Genomic DNA, 17,500 nt, shown 5'->3' with positions numbered 1-17,500 from the left:
CGGTCGGTGCGGCCCGCTGTGGCCAGCTGGCAACTAGCTACGGAAGGGTACCGGCGCTCCCGACGAACCCGCCGGGGTGGCTGGTGACCAACGCTGCGTTCGGCGCTTATTGCTGCGACCGGGAGGGAAGCTGCGCCCCGTCCGAGTCAGACTCGGTCGTTGCGGCCCCCCCGAGCCCGCACGCCTCTCGCGGAAGGTCATACGCCACCGGCGGCACGAAAGACGCCTCCCGCAACGCGGTAGTCGGGAAAGGCTATTCGGATAGTCGAGCAGAGTTGCGACAACACATCCCGCGGTGCCGTCTGGTTAGGCAAGGGTTTGAGAAACAGCATTCGCGGTAGACCGGCGCGGCCGGCGGACACCCACGCGGTGTGCCGCAATCGGATCGCGCGCTCGGCCTCCGTTGATTTCCTCTAGGTGGGTGATTCGGGGCGTCTCGGTCTCGCTGCCGTTCGGTCGCGCCAAGGCCTGCGGGGGCGGCGCGTAGCGCACGCTCTCGCGGCGGCCGAGGCGCTAGAGTGCGACCCGCAAGTGGGGAGGAACCGTCCACCCAACGCCGGCGCGAGCCGGGGCCGGTGGGGGCCCTACCAAGGCGGGTCATGAGTGCCAGTCGGTCAGTTCGGGAGAAGGGGAGGGTACTCGGAGGCCCGCCGGGAGCAGACGGGGGTCCGGAAGCTGAGGGGGGTGAAGGACGGCGGCCGGGAGCAGACGGCCGTCCCCGGGAGGGGGTGTTCGTTCACGTGCGGACGCCGGGAGCAGGCGGCCGTCACGCGATTCTGCCAACCGTTCCCACCGGCCTGTGTTTAAGGAGGCGGCCGGTCCTCCGTCCTTGGATGGATAAGATTCGCAGATTTTCGCCCGGCCTGTGTTTAAGGAGGCGGCCGGTTCCCTCCTTCCTTCCTTTCTTGGATGTATAACATTCGCAGATTTTCGCCCGGCCGGTGGTTTAAGGAGGCGGCCGGTCCTCCCTCCTTGGATGTATAACATTCGCAGATTTTCGCCCGGCCTATGTTTAGTGAGGCGACCGGTCCTCCCTCCTTGGATGTATAACATTCGCATATTTTCGCCCGGCCGGTGGTTTAAGGAGGCGGCCGGTCCTCCCTCCTTGGATGTATAACATTCGCAGATTTTCGCCCGGCCTATGTTTAGTGAGGCGACCGGTCCTCCGTGGAGAGCGACCCGCAAGTGGGGAGGAACCGTCCACCCAACGCCGGCGCGAGCCGGGGCCGGTGGGGGCCCTACCAAGGCGGGTCTCATTGCCTGTCGGTCAGTTCGGGAGAAGGTGGGGGTACTCGGAGGCCCGCCGGGAGCAGACGGGGGTCCGGAAGGTGAGGGGGTGAAGGACGGCGGTCGGGAGCAGACGGCCGTCCCCGGGAGGGGGTGTTCGTTCACGTGCGGACGCCGGGAGCAGGCGGCCGTCACGCAATTCTGCCAACCGTTCCCACCGGCCTGTGTTTAAGGAGGCGGCCGGTCCTCCACGAGAAGAATTCTGCCAAACGTTCCACCGGCCTGTGTTTAAGGAGGCGGCCGGTCCTCCCCGTCGTTCCGCCGGCTTGTGTTTAAGGAGGCGGCCGGTCCTCCACGAGAAGAATTCTGCCAAACGTTCCACCGGCCTGTGTTTAAGGAGGCGGCCGGTCCTCCCCGTCGTTCCGCCGGCTTGTGTTTAAGGAGGCGGCCGGTCCTCCACTATTCCTTCCTTGGATGGAAAGCATGTAGCACTTTGAAAATTTTCGAGCACTGTGACACTTTGAAAATTTTCGAGAGTTTTTGTACTTAGAAAATTTTTCGCTCTTGCACTTCCAGAGTGCTTTGCGGTAGCTCCTAGGTTCGCTGTCCGAGCATGTGAACACTTTTTGGGGGGGAACACATCGCTAGAGACACCAGCCGCCTGGTTCTCGGGGCCAAAACTTGTGTTCCCCACACTCGTTCTGACTATATTTTGCGATTTGGGGGTAAAGGTAATGAGTACAGTGACTAGGGGGACCAACTCATCGTACTCTGGCGCACCAACAGACCAAAGCTGGTACTGCACTTACCCCTGGTACCCCAACGCCTGGTACCTGACGGGCGAGAGGCTGATTTTTCGCTATTTGCGGCCGACCGAGGGAACCAGACAAAGCGGACACTTTACGGCGCAAGAGCCGTTGGCACTTAGAAATTTTTCGACAAAGTTGGCGCGAGCTCCAGAAGGAGAGGCTGATTTTTCGCTATTTGTGGCCGACCGAGGGAACCAGGCAAAGCGGACACTTTACGGCGCAAGAGCCGTTGGCACTTAGAAATTTTTTGACAAAGTTGGCGCGAGCTCCAGAAGGAGAGGCTGATTTTTCGCTATTTGTGGCCGACCGAGGGAACCAGGCAAAGCGGACACTTTACGGCGCAAGAGCCGTTGGCACTTAGAAAATATTCGCCAAAGTTGGCACGAGCTCCAGAAGGAGAGGCTGATTTTTCGCTATTTGTGGCCGACCGAGGGAACCAGACAAAGCGGACACATTACGGCGCAAGAGCCGTTGGCACTTAGAAAATATTCGCCAAAGTTGGCACGAGCTCCAGAAGGAGAGGCTGATTTTTCGCTATTTGTGGCCGACCGAGGGAACCAGACAAAGCGGACACATTACGGCGCAAGAGCCGTTGGCACTTGCGCGAGCTCCAGAAGGAGAGGCTGATTTTTCGCTATTTGTGGCCGACCGAGGGAACCAGACAAAGCGGACACTTTACGGCGCAAGAGCCGTTGGCACTTAGAAAATATTCGCCAAAGTTGGCGCGAGCTCCAGAAGGAGAGGCTGATTTTTCGCTATTTGTGGCCGACCGAGGGAACCAGACAAAGCGGACACATTACGGCGCAAGAGCCGTTGGCACTTGCGCGAGCTCCAGAAGGAGAGGCTGATTTTTCGCTATTTGTGGCCGACCGAGGGAACCAGACAAAGCGGACACTTTACGGCGCAAGAGCCGTTGGCACTTAGAAAATATTCGCCAAAGTTGGCGCGAGCTCCAGAAGGAGAGGCTGATTTTTCGCTATTTGTGGCCGACCGAGGGAACCAGGCAAAGCGGACACATTACGGCGCAAGAGCCGTTGGCACTTAGGCGAGCTCCAGAAGGAGAGGCTGATTTTTCGCCGTTCGTGGCCGACCGAGGGAACCAGGCAAAGCGGACACATTACGGCGCAAGAGCCGTTGGCACTTAGGCGAGCTCCAGAAGGAGAGGCTGGTTTTTCGCTATTTGTGGCCGACCGAGGGAACCAGGCAAAGCGGACACATTACGGCGCAAGAGCCGTTGGCACTTAGAAAATATTCGCCAAAGTTGGCACGAGCTCCAGAAGGAGAGGCTGATTTTTCGCTATTTGTGGCCGACCGAGGGAACCAGGCAAAGCGGACACATTACGGCGCAAGAGCCGTTGGCACTTAGGCGAGCTCCAGAAGGAGAGGCTGATTTTTCGCCGTTCGTGGCCGACCGAGGGAACCAGGCAAAGCGGACACATTACGGCGCAAGAGCCGTTGGCACTTAGGCGAGCTCCAGAAGGAGAGGCTGCTTTTTCGCTATTTGTGGCCGACCGAGGGAACCAGGCAAAGCGGACACATTACGGCGCAAGAGCCGTTGGCACTTAGGCGAGCTCCAGAAGGAGAGGCTGATTTTTCGCCGTTTGTGGCCGACCGAGGGAACCAGGCAAAGCGGACACATTACGGCGCAAGAGCCGTTGGCACTTAGGCGAGCTCCAGAAGGAGAGGCTGGTTTTTCGCTATTTGTGGCCGACCGAGGGAACCAGGCAAAGCGGACACATTACGGCGCAAGAGCCGTTGGCACTTAGAAAATATTCGCCAAAGTTGGCACGAGCTCCAGAAGGAGAGGCTGATTTTTCGCTATTTGTGGCCGACCGAGGGAACCAGGCAAAGCGGACACATTACGGCGCAAGAGCCGTTGGCACTTAGGCGAGCTCCAGAAGGAGAGGCTGATTTTTCGCCGTTCGTGGCCGACCGAGGGAACCAGGCAAAGCGGACACATTACGGCGCAAGAGCCGTTGGCACTTAGAAAATATTCGCCAAAGTTGGCACGAGCTCCAGAATGAGAGGCTGATTTTTCGCCGTTTGTGGCCGACCGAGGGAACCAGACAAAGCGGACACATTACGGCGCAAGAGCCGTTGGCACTTAGGCGAGCTCCAGAAGGAGAGGCTGATTTTTCGCTATTTGTGGCCGACCGAGGGAACCAGGCAAAGCGGACACTTTACGGCGCAAGAGCCGTTGGCACTTAGAAAATATTCGCCAAAGTTGGCGCGAGCTCCAGAAGGAGAGGCTGATTTTTCGCCGTTTGTGGCCGACCGAGGGAACCAGGCAAAGCGGACACTTTACGGCGCAAGAGCCGTTGGCACTTAGGCGAGCTCCAGAAGGAGAGGCTGATTTTTCGCCGTTCGTGGCCGACCGAGGGAACCAGGCAAAGCGGACACATTACGGCGCAAGAGCCGTTGGCACTTAGAAAATATTCGCCAAAGTTGGCGCGAGCTCCAGAAGGAGAGGCTGATTTTTCGCCGTTCGTGGCCGACCGAGGGAACCAGACAAAGCGGACACATTACGGCGCAAGAGCCGTTGGCACTTAGAAAATATTCGCCAAAGTTGGCGCGAGCTCCAGAAGGAGAGGCTGATTTTTCGCTGTTTGTGGCCGACCGAGGGAACCAGACAAAGCGGACACATTACGGCGCAAGAGCCGTTGGCACTTAGAAGATATTTGCCAAAGTTGGCGCGAGCTCCAGAAGGAGAGGCTGATTTTTCGCCGTTCGTGGCCGACCGAGGGAACCAGGCAAAGCGGACACATTACGGCGCAAGAGCCGTTGGCACTTAGAAAATATTCGCCAAAGTTGGCGCGAGCTCCAGAAGGAGAGGCTGATTTTTCGCCGTTCGTGGCCGACCGAGGGAACCAGGCAAAGCGGACACATTACGGCGCAAGAGCCGTTGGCACTTAGAAAATATTCGCCAAAGTTGGCGCGAGCTCCAGAAGGAGAGGCTGATTTTTCGCCGTTCGTGGCCGACCGAGGGAACCAGACAAAGCGGACACATTACGGCGCAAGAGCCGTTGGCACTTAGAAAATATTCGCCAAAGTTGGCGCGAGCTCCAGAAGGAGAGGCTGATTTTTCGCCGTTCGTGGCCGACCGAGGGAACCAGACAAAGCGGACACATTACGGCGCAAGAGCCGTTGGCACTTAGAAAATATTCGCCAAAGTTGGCGCGAGCTCCAGAAGGAGAGGCTGATTTTTCGCTGTTTGTGGCCGACCGAGGGAACCAGACAAAGCGGACACATTACGGCGCAAGAGCCGTTGGCACTTAGAAAATATTTGCCAAAGTTGGCGCGAGCTCCAGAAGGAGAGGCTGATTTTTCGCCATTCGTGGCCGACCGAGGGAACCAGACAAAGCGGACAGCTTGTGCGGCAGCCCACGCTGGCACTTAGAAAATATTCTGAAATTCTCACCGACTTCCGTGGTGGAGAGGCCGAATTTTTGCGATTCGGGTCCGAAAGGAGAACCGTCGCAATTCGGACAGCTTGTGCGGCAGCCCACGCTGGCACTTAGAAAATATTCTGAAATTCTCACCGACCTCCGTGGTGGAGAGGCCGAATTTTCGACATTCGGATCCGACCGGGGAACCGTCGCCACTCGGACAAGTTGTGCGGCAGCCCACGCTGGCACTTAGAAAATATTCTGAAATTCTCACCGACCTCCGTGGTGGAGAGGCCGAATTTTCGACATTCGGATCCGACCGGGGAACCGTCGCCACTCGGACAAGTTGTGCGGCAGCCCACGCTCGCACTTAGAAAATATTCTGAAATTCTCACCGACCTCCGTGGTGGAGAGGCCGAATTTTCGACATTCGTGGCCGACCGGGGAACCGTCGCCACTCGGACAACTTGTGCGGCAGCCCTCGGTGATTTTAGGACCGCTTTTTCACCCTCGCTGTCCGACCGGAGAACCGTCGTAGCTCGGACAGTTCGTGTGCCAGCATCCGCTGGCACTTAGAAAATTTTAAAAAAGAAAAAAATAGTCTTCTGCATATACGTTCTGACTATATTTTGCGATTAGGGGGTAAAGGTAATGAGTACAGTGACTAGGGGGACCAACTCATCGTACTCTGGCGCACCAACACGCCAATGTTGGTACTGCACTTAGGCTGATTTTTGCGCTATTCGCGGCCGACCGGGGAACCAGCGCGGAGCGGACACATTACGGCGAATGAGCCGTTGGCACTTAGAAAATTTTTGAGCTTTTTTCGAACTTCCGTGAGGCTGATTTTGCGCTATTCGCGGCCGACCGGGGAACCAGCGCGGAGCGGACACATTACGGCGAATGAGCCGTTGGCACTTAGAAAATTTTTGAGCTTTTTTCGGACTTCCGTGTGGAGCTTTGGGGCCGTTCCGCCTAACTTTTTATGCCCGATTAGGCTTCCAGGGAGGCGGCTAAGCATTATTGACCAATCATGGAGCTTTTTTGGGACTTCCGTGTGGAGCTTTGGGGCCGTTCCGCCTAACTTTTTATGCCCGATTAGGCTTCCAGGGAGGCGGCTAAGCATTATTGACCAATCATGGAGCTTTTTTGGGACTTCCGTGTGGAGCTTTGGAGCCGTTCCGCCTAACTTTTTATGCCCGATTAGGCTTCCAGGGAGGCGGCTAAGCATTATTGACCAATCATGGAGCTTTTTTGGGACTTCCGTGTGGAGCTTTGGGGCCGTTCCGCCTAGCTTTTTATGCCCGATTAGGCTTCCAGGGAGGCGGCTAAGCATTATTGACCAATCATGGAGCTTTTTTGGGACTTCCGTGTGGAGCTTTGGGGCCGTTCCGCCTAACTTTTTATGCCCGATTAGGCTTCCAGGGAGGCGGCTAAGCATTATTGACCAATCATGGAGCTTTTTTGGGACTTCCGTGTGGAGCTTTGGGGCCGTTCCGCCTAACTTTTTATGCCCGATTAGGCTTCCAGGGAGGCGGCTAAGCATTATTGACCAATCATGGAGCTTTTTTGGGACTTCCGTGTGGAGCTTTGGGGCCGTTCCGCCTAGCTTTTTATGCCCGATTAGGCTTCCAGGGAGGCGGCTAAGCATTATTGACCAATCATGGAGCTTTTTTGGGACTTCCGTGTGGAGCTTTGGGGCCGTTCCGCCTAACTTTTTATGCCCGATTAGGCTTCCAGGGAGGCGGCTAAGCATTATTGACCAATCATGGAGCTTTTTTGGGACTTCCGTGTGGAGCTTTGGAGCCGTTCCGCCTAGCTTTTTATGCCCGATTAGGCTTCCAGGGAGGCGGCTAAGCATTATTGACCAATCATGGAGCTTTTTTGGGACTTCCGTGTGGAGCTTTGGGGCCGTTCCGCCTAGCTTTTTATGCCCGATTAGGCTTCCAGGGAGGCGGCTAAGCATTATTGACCAATCATGGAGCTTTTTTGGGACTTCCGTGTGGAGCTTTGGGGCCGTTCCGCCTAACTTTTTATGCCCGATTAGGCTTCCAGGGAGGCGGCTAAGCATTATTGACCAATCATGGAGCTTTTTTGGGACTTCCGTGTGGAGCTTTGGAGCCGTTCCGCCTAACTTTTTATGCCCGATTAGGCTTCCAGGGAGGCGGCTAAGCATTATTGACCAATCATGGAGCTTTTTTGGGACTTCCGTGTGGAGCTTTGGGGCCGTTCCGCCTAGCTTTTTATGCCCGATTAGGCTTCCAGGGAGGCGGCTAAGCATTATTGACCAATCATGGAGCTTTTTTGGGACTTCCGTGTGGAGCTTTGGGGCCGTTCCGCCTAACTTTTTATGCCCGATTAGGCTTCCAGGGAGGCGGCTAAGCATTATTGACCAATCATGGAGCTTTTTTGGGACTTCCGTGTGGAGCTTTGGAGCCGTTCCGCCTAACTTTTTATGCCCGATTAGGCTTCCAGGGAGGCGGCTAAGCATTATTGACCAATCATGGAGCTTTTTTGGGACTTCCGTGTGGAGCTTTGGGGCCGTTCCGCCTAGCTTTTTATGCCCGATTAGGCTTCCAGGGAGGCGGCTAAGCATTATTGACCAATCATGGAGCTTTTTTGGGACTTCCGTGTGGAGCTTTGGGGCCGTTCCGCCTAACTTTTTATGCCCGATTAGGCTTCCAGGGAGGCGGCTAAGCATTATTGACCAATCATGGAGCTTTTTTGGGACTTCCGTGTGGAGCTTTGGGGCCGTTCCGCCTAGCTTTTTATGCCCGATTAGGCTTCCAGGGAGGCGGCTAAGCATTATTGACCAATCATGGAGCTTTTTTGGTACTTCCGTGTGGAGCTTTGGGGCCGTTCCGCCTAACTTTTTATGCCCGATTGGGCTTCCAGGGACGCGGCTAAGCATTTTTGACCAATCATGGAGCTTTTTTGGGACTTCCAGCCGGTGCTTTGGGGGCCTTCCCCCTCACTTTCTACGCCCGATTGGGCTTCCAGGGACGCGGCTAAGCATTTTTAACAGAAATGGAGCTTTTTGAGGACCTCCACACGGAGCTCCAGGGCCGGTCCGCCTCACTTTTTACGCCCGATTACGCTTCCAGGGACGCGGCTAAGCATTTTTGACCAATCATGGAGCTTTTTTGGGACTTCCAGCCGGTGCTTTGGGGGCCTTCCCCCTCACTTTCTACGCCCGATTGGGCTTCCAGGGACGCGGCTAAGCATTTTTAACAGAAATGGAGCTTTTTGAGGACCTCCACACGGAGCTCCAGGGCCGGTCCGCCTCACTTTTTACGCCCGATTACGCTTCCAGGGACGCGGCTAAGCATTTTTAACACGTTATGGAGCTTTTTGAGGACCTCCACACGGAGCTCCAGGGCCGGTCCGCCTCACTTTTTACGCCCGATTAGATTTGCATAATAATTTGGAACACGGTGCCGTGTTCCAAATTATTATGCGGGCTGGTGCTTGGGGCTGGCGTCCGCCTATAGTGGTTTAATTTCGGGAGGAAGATTCATTTTCGTCCCAAGCCCGCCGCTGGAGAAAATCTTAGGTACCAGGAGTGGATTTTTTTTGTCCACTCAGGAGGGGGACGTTGACTGGTTCGGTGTCCGGGGGAAAGTGGTCTTTTCTCGGCCAGGAGAAAGATGAGACTCCGAGCCCGCCGCTGGAGAAAATTTTAGGTACCAGGAGCGGATTTTTTTTTCTCCAGGGGCGTTCCGCCTAACATTTTACGCCCGATTACGCTTCCAGGGACGCGGCTAAGCATTTTTAACACGTTATGGAGCTTTTTGAGGACCTCCACACGGAGCTCCAGGGCCGGTCCGCCTCACTTTTTACGCCCGATTACGCTTCCAGGGACGCGGCTAAGCATTTTTGACCAATCATGGAGCTTTTTTGGGACTTCCAGCCGGTGCTTTGGGGGCCTTCCCCCTCACTTTCTACGCCCGATTGGGCTTCCAGGGACGCGGCTAAGCATTTTTAACAGAAATGGAGCTTTTTGCGGAGCTCCAGCCGGTGCCACCGGCAGGCCGTGCACGCGGACGAGATGACCGAAAAAAGCTCCAGGAGAGCGGATGGACGCTTTTTAAGCACCGAGGCGGAGATCGCGGAGCTTTAATAGACTTCCAGCGGGCCCAAAGCGGCCAGGCAGACGGCGCAGCGCGACCTGGTACCTCGCACGGGACGCATCGCCCCCCCCCGCGCACAGTTCCAGGGGGCCGGGATGACGTTTCAAAGCTGCCGCTGCAGCTGCGGCGGGGAGTGGCCTCCCTCCGGTGGACACGACGAGTAAATGACACCGGCCGCTGACGCAAACCCACGCCGGGCAGGAGAGCTCGGAAGGCGGCTAAGATTTCAAGGAAGGACCCCCCCCCCCTGCGCAGACCTCCACTAGGCCAGGATGACTTTTCAAAGCTGCCTCTGCAGCTGCGGCGGGGAGTTGCCTCCCTCCGGTGGACACGACGAGTAAATACACCAGCACTTGCTCTTAGATTTGTTTCTTTTTTCTTTCTTTTAGCTTCCATAATGTTACCGGGCGCTGACGCAAACCCACGCCGGGCAGGAGAGCTCGGAAGGCGGCTAAGATTTCAAGGAAGACCCCCCCTGCGCAGACCTCCACTAGGCCAGGATGACTTTTCAAAGCTGCCTCTGCAGCTGCGGCGGGGAGTTGCCTCCCTCCGGTGGACACGACGAGTAAATACACCAGCACTTGCTCTTAGATTTGTTTCTTTTTTCTTTCTTTTAGCTTCCATAATGTTACCGGGCGCTGACGCAAACCCACGCCGGGCAGGAGAGCTCGGAAGGCGGCTAAGATTTCAAGGAAGACCCCCCCTGCGCAGACCTCCACTAGGCCGGGATGACTGTTCAGCTGCGGCGGGGAGTGGCCTCCCTCCGGTCGGCACGACGAGTAAATGACACCGGCCGCTGACGCAAACCCACGCCGGGCAGGAGAGCTCGGAAGGCGGCTAAGATTTCAAGGAAGACCCCCCCTGCGCAGACCTCCACTAGGCCAGGATGACTTTTCAAAGCTGCCTCTGCAGCTGCGGCGGGGAGTTGCCTCCCTCCGGTGGACACGACGAGTAAATACACCAGCACTTGCTCTTAGATTTGTTTCTTTTTTCTTTCTTTTAGCTTCCATAATGTTACCGGGCGCTGACGCAAACCCACGCCGGGCAGGAGAGCTCGGAAGGCGGCTAAGATTTCAAGGAAGACCCCCCCTGCGCAGACCTCCACTAGGCCGGGATGACTGTTCAGCTGCGGCGGGGAGTGGCCTCCCTCCGGTCGGCACGACGAGTAAATGACACCGGCCGCTGACGCAAACCCACGCCGGACAGGAGAGCTCGGAAGGCGGCTAAGATTTCAAGGAAGACCCCCCCTGCGCAGACCTCCACTAGGCCGGGATGACTGTTCAGCTGTGGCGGGGAGTGGCCTCCCTCCGGTCGGCACGACGAGTAAATGACACCGGCCGCTGACGCAAACCCACGCCGGACAGGAGAGCTCGGAAGGCGGCTAAGATTTCAAGGAAGACCCCCCCTGCGCAGACCTCCACTAGGCCGGGATGACTGTTCAGCTGTGGCGGGGAGTGGCCTCCCTCCGGTCGGCACGACGAGTAAATGACACCGGCCGCTGACGCAAACCCACGCCGGACAGGAGAGCTCGGAAGGCGGCTAAGATTTCAAGGAAGACCCCCCCTGCGCAGACCTCCACTAGGCCGGGATGACTGTTCAGCTGTGGCGGGGAGTGGCCTCCCTCCGGTCGGCACGACGAGTAAATGACACCGGCCGCTGACGCAAACCCACGCCGGACAGGAGAGCTCGGAAGGCGGCTAAGATTTCAAGGAAGACCCCCCCTGCGCAGACCTCCACTAGGCCGGGATGACTGTTCAGCTGTGGCGGGGAGTGGCCTCCCTCCGGTGGACACGACGAGTAAATACACCAGCACTTGCTCTTAGATTTGTTTCTTTTTTCTTTCTTTTAGCTTCCATAATGTTACCGGGCGCTGACGCAAACCCACGCCGGGCAGGAGAGCTCGGAAGGCGGCTAAGATTTCAAGGAAGACCCCCCCTGCGCAGACCTCCACTAGGCCGGGATGACTGTTCAGCTGTGGCGGGGAGTGGCCTCCCTCCGGTCGGCACGACGAGTAAATGACACCGGCCGCTGACGCAAACCCACGCCGGACAGGAGAGCTCGGAAGGCGGCTAAGATTTCAAGGAAGACCCCCCCTGCGCAGACCTCCACTAGGCCGGGATGACTGTTCAGCTGTGGCGGGGAGTGGCCTCCCTCCGGTCGGCACGACGAGTAAATGACACCAGCACTTGCTCTTAGATTTGTTTCTTTTTTCTTTCTTTTAGCTTCCATAATGTTACCGGCCGCTGACGCAAACCCACGCCGGGCAGGAGAGCTCAAAAGCCGGGTAACATTTCAAGGAACGAACCACCGCGGAGCCAAAGAGGGGGCGCGGACGCGAAACTCACGCCGGGCAGGAGAGCTTGAAAGCCGGGTAACATTTCAAGGAACCACCGCTGACTATTTTGGGAAAATCTGAGATAAATATCACTTGCATAATAATTTGGAACACGGTCCCGTGTTCCAAATTATTATGCAAAATGTATTTAGACACCAGCAATCGCACTTAGATTTGTTTCTTTTTTCTTTCTTTTAGCTTCCATAATGTTACCGGGCGCTGACGCAAACCCACGCCGGGCAGGAGAGCTCAAAAGCCGGGTAACATTTCAAGGAAGCTATTTAGGAAAATCTGAGATAAATATCATTTGCATAATAATTTGGAACACGGTCCCGTGTTCCAAATTATTATGCAAAATGTATTTAAGTGTCATAAAGATTACATTTTTTGTTTTTCAAGTACTGAAATCACCCTCAGTCATGGTACAGTCCATGGTAGTCTGCCAGGTGAGCGCAATTGTAGTAATTAACAAGTCTATTTAAGTTCCGCGTTTTTAAGCGTTCGGCCATTTCGTTCAACCATGGGGAGGAAAAAGGATCTCTCTGCTGTCGAGAAGCGTGAAATCGTTCGATGCCTTGGACAAGGTATGCAGACATTCGATATTGCACGAAAGCTTAAGCGCGACCATCGAACTTTGAAGAAATTCGTCGCTGATTCGGAGCACACGCGTGTTCGTGCAGACAAAGGCACACCGAGAAAGATTTCTGCAAGACAAAAACGTCGAATCAAGAGGGTGGCTGCTAGCATGCCGCTACGTACTAGCAAACAAATATTCGACGCCGCACGTGCCAGTCAAGTCCCACGAACGTCGAGGTGCAGGATCCTACAGAGCCTCGCAGTTATGCGGAAACCCTCCATTCGGCCACCCCTCAACAACGCGAACAAGCAGAAACGGCTGCAGTGGGCCCAGGATTACATGAAGACTAATTTTCAGACAGTCCTGTTCACTGATGAGTGTCGTGCAACACTCGACGGTCCAGGTAGGTGTAGAAATTTAGAATAATTGTCAATTTCTGTCTATGTGAAGCCCTTTGAGACTGCTTGTGATTTAGGGCTATACAAATAAACTTGATTTGACTTGACTTTACAGATGGATGGAGTCGTGGATGGTTGGTGGACGGCCACGATAGCCCAACAAGGCTGCGGCGTCAGCAAGGAGGTGGCGGAGTCATGTTTTGGGCCGGAATCATGGGGAGAGAGCTGCTTGGCCCCTTTAGGGTCCCTGAAGGCGTGAAAATGACGTCTGTAACGTATGTGGAGTTTCTGAGTGACCACTTTCGTCCATGGTACAACAGGAAGAACCGTGCTTTCCGGAGCAAAATCATCTTCATGCACGACAATGCACCATCTCATGCTGCAAGAAATACTTCAGCAGCTTTGGCTAATATGGGACTGAAAGGGGAGAAGCTGATGGTGTGGCCACCATCCTCCCCTGACCTCAATCCTATTGAAAACTTTTGGAGCATCGTCAAGCAGAAGATCTACGAGGGTGGGAGGCAGTTCACTTCCAAACAGCAGCTCTGGGAGGCTATTCTGAAATCCTGCAAAGACATTCAACCAGAAACTGTCCAAAATCTCACAAGGTCAATGGATGCAAGGATTGTGAAGCTGCTGTTAAATAAAGGCTCCTATGTTAAAATGTAACTTGTTTGTTTTTGATTGAAAAATCCGCCGGCCAAAGAGGGGGCGCGGACGCGAAACTCACGCCGGGCAGGAGAGCTCAAAAGCCGGGTAACATTTCAAGGAACCACCGCGGAGCCAAAGAGGGGGCGCGGACGCGAAACTCACGCCGGGCAGGAGAGCTTGAAAGCCGGGTAACATTTCAAGGAACCACCGCTGACTATTTTGGGAAAATCTGAGATAAATATCACTTGCATAATAATTTGGAACACGGTGAAAAGCCGGGTAACATTTCAAGGAACCACCGCGGAGCCAAAGAGGGGGCGCGGACGCGAAACTCACGCCGGGCAGGAGAGCTTGAAAGCCGGGTAACATTTCAAGGAACCACCGCTGACTATTTTGGGAAAATCTGAGATAAATATCACTTGCATAATAATTTGGAACACGGTGTGTGTGTGCGATTGCTGGTGTATTTACTCGTCGTGTCCACCGGAGGACGGCAACTCCCCGCCGCAGCGGCAGCGGCAGCGCCTAAATGTCTTCCCGGCCGCCTGGAACTCTGCACGGGGCGTGTTTCGTACCAGATCGCGCTGCGCCGTCAGCCGAGCCGCGCGCGGTCCGCTGGAAGTCTACACCCTGTTCCAAATTATTATGCAAATCGTATTTAAGTGTCAGAAAGATTAAATTTTTTGTTTTTCAATTAAACTCATGGACGGTATTCCGTGTGAGGGCTCTTTGGATAACTGAGATCAATTTCAGACACCGGTGATGATTACCGGCCAGTTGAGCCCACATTAAGGAGAAACTACTCAAGAATGGCGTTCCACATTATTAAGCAGATGATTTGAAGTTCGCTTTGAGCAGTGGCGGACGCCAACCCACGACCGGTGGGAGAGCTCGGAGGGCGGATGGGCTTTCAAGGAAGCCCCCCAGGCCGGTCCCACTCGCACTTAGAATTTTTTTTTTTTTTTTTGGCTTCCATAATGTACCGGGCGCGGACGCGAAACCCACGCCGGGCAGGAGAGCTCGAAAGGCGGATAAGCATTCAAGGAAGCACCGTCTGGAGCTTCAGAGCCGTTCCGCCTAACATTTTACGCCCGATTGGGGTTCCAGGGAGGCGGGTAAGCATTTTTAACCAACCATGGAGCTTTTCTCGGACTTCCGTCTGGAGCTTCAGAGCCGTTCCGCCTAACATTTTACGCCCGATTGGGGTTCCAGGGAGGCGGGTAAGCATTTTTAACCAACCATGGAGCTTTTCTCGGACTTCCGTCTGGAGCTTCAGAGCCGTTCCGCCTAACATTTTACGCCCGATTGGGGTTCCAGGGAGGCGGGTAAGCATTTTTAACCAACCATGGAGCTTTTCTCGGACTTCCGTCTGGAGCTTCAGAGCCGTTCCGCCTAACATTTTACGCCCGATTGGGGTTCCAGGGAGGCGGGTAAGCATTTTTAACCAACCATGGAGCTTTTCTCGGACTTCCGTCTGGAGCTTCAGAGCCGTTCCGCCTAACATTTTACGCCCGATTGGGGTTCCAGGGAGGCGGGTAAGCATTTTTAACCAACCATGGAGCTTTTCTCGGACTTCCGTCTGGAGCTTCAGAGCCGTTCCGCCTAACATTTTACGCCCGATTGGGGTTCCAGGGAGGCGGGTAAGCATTTTTAACCAACCATGGAGCTTTTCTCGGACTTCCGTCTGGAGCTTCAGAGCCGTTCCGCCTAACATTTTACGCCCGATTGGGGTTCCAGGGAGGCGGGTAAGCATTTTTAACCAACCATGGAGCTTTTCTCGGACTTCCGTCTGGAGCTTCAGAGCCGTTCCGCCTAACATTTTACGCCCGATTGGGGTTCCAGGGAGGCGGGTAAGCATTTTTAACCAACCATGGAGCTTTTCTCGGACTTCCGTCTGGAGCTTCAGAGCCGTTCCGCCTAACATTTTACGCCCGATTGGGGTTCCAGGGAGGCGGGTAAGCATTTTTAACCAACCATGGAGCTTTTCTCGGACTTCCGTCTGGAGCTTCAGAGCCGTTCCGCCTAACATTTTACGCCCGATTGGGGTTCCAGGGAGGCGGGTAAGCATTTTTAACCAACCATGGAGCTTTTCTCGGACTTCCGTCTGGAGCTTCAGAGCCGTTCCGCCTAACATTTTACGCCCGATTGGGGTTCCAGGGAGGCGGGTAAGCATTTTTAACCAACCATGGAGCTTTTCTCGGACTTCCGTCTGGAGCTTCAGAGCCGTTCCGCCTAACATTTTACGCCCGATTGGGGTTCCAGGGAGGCGGGTAAGCATTTTTAACCAACCATGGAGCTTTTCTCGGACTTCCGTCTGGAGCTTCAGAGCCGTTCCGCCTAACATTTTACGCCCGATTGGGGTTCCAGGGAGGCGGGTAAGCATTTTTAACCAACCATGGAGCTTTTCTCGGACTTCCGTCTGGAGCTTCAGAGCCGTTCCGCCTAACATTTTACGCCCGATTGGGGTTCCAGGGAGGCGGGTAAGCATTTTTAACCAACCATGGAGCTTTTCTCGGACTTCCGTCTGGAGCTTCAGAGCCGTTCCGCCTAACATTTTACGCCCGATTGGGGTTCCAGGGAGGCGGGTAAGCATTTTTAACCAACCATGGAGCTTTTCTCGGACTTCCGTCTGGAGCTTCAGAGCCGTTCCGCCTAACATTTTACGCCCGATTGGGGTTCCAGGGAGGCGGGTAAGCATTTTTAACCAACCATGGAGCTTTTCTCGGACTTCCGTCTGGAGCTTCAGAGCCGTTCCGCCTGACTTTTAACGTAGAGTACCGGGCGCAAACCACTAACTCAAGCCCGGCATGGCAGCTCGAAAGGCGGCTAAGCATTCAAGGAAGCGACGCCGGCCGGTCCGCGGGCCAAATAGGGTCCAGTAAAGTACCGGGCGCGGCCACTAACGCCTTGTGGCGGTCGCCTTGTGGCGGTCGGGGGGTGGCGGTCGGGGCTGGCGCTTGGGGCCGGTGGCGGTCGCCTTGTGGCGGTCGCCTTGTGGCGGTCGGGGGGTGGCGGTCGGGGCTGGCGCTTGGGGCCAGTGGCGGTCGCCTTGTGGCGGTCGCCTTGTGGCGGTCGCCTTGTGGCGGTCGGGGGGTGGCGGTCGGGGCTGGCGCTTGGGGCCGGTGGCGGTCGCCTTGTGGCGGTCGCCTTGTGGCGGTCGGGGGGTGGCGGTCGGGGCTGGCGCTTGGGGCCAGTGGCGGTCGCCTTGTGGCGGTCGCCTTGTGGCGGTCGCCTTGTGGCGGTCGCCTTGTGGCGGTCGGGGGGTGGCGGTCGGGGCTGGCGCTTGGGGCCGGTGGCGGTCGCCTTGTGGCGGTCGCCTTGTGGCGGTCGGGGGGTGGCGGTCGGGGCTGGCGCTTGGGGCCGGTGGCGGTCGCCTTGTGGCGGTCGCCTTGTGGCGGTCGGGGGGTGGCGGTCGGGGCTGGCGCTTGGGGCCGGTGGCGGTCGCCTTGTGGCGGTCGCCTTGTGGCGGTCGCCTTGTGGCGGTCGGGGGGTGGCGGTCGGGGCTGGCGCTTGGGGCCGGTGGCGGTCGCCTTGTGGCGGTCGCCTTGTGGCGGTCGCCTTGTGGCGGTCGGGGGGTGGCGGTCGGGGCTGGCGCTTGGGGCTGGCGTCCGCCAATAGTGGTTTAATTTCGGGAGGAAGATTGATTTTCGTCCCAAGCCCGCCGCTGGAGAAAATTTTAGGTACCAGGAGTGGATTTTTTTTGTCCACTCAGGAGGGGGACGTTGGCTGGTTTGGTGTCCGGGGGAAAGTGCTCTTTTCTCGGCCAGGAGAAAGATTAGACTCCCAGCCCGCCGCTGGAGAAAATTCTAGGTACCAGGAGTGGATTTTTTTTGTCCACTCAGGAGGGGGACGTGCTTTGTTGTCCGGGGGAAAGTGCTCTTTTCTCGGCCAGGAGAAAGATTAGACTCCCAGCCCGCCGCTGGAGAAAATCTTAGGTACCAGGAGTGGATTTTTTTTGTCCACTCAGGAGGGGGACGTGCTTTGTTG

Source organism: Syngnathus typhle, linkage group LG13, assembly GCF_033458585.1.
Source record: "Syngnathus typhle isolate RoL2023-S1 ecotype Sweden linkage group LG13, RoL_Styp_1.0, whole genome shotgun sequence".
Taxonomy (NCBI): Eukaryota; Metazoa; Chordata; class Actinopteri; order Syngnathiformes; family Syngnathidae; genus Syngnathus; species Syngnathus typhle.
This window is presented reverse-complemented; position numbering follows the sequence as displayed.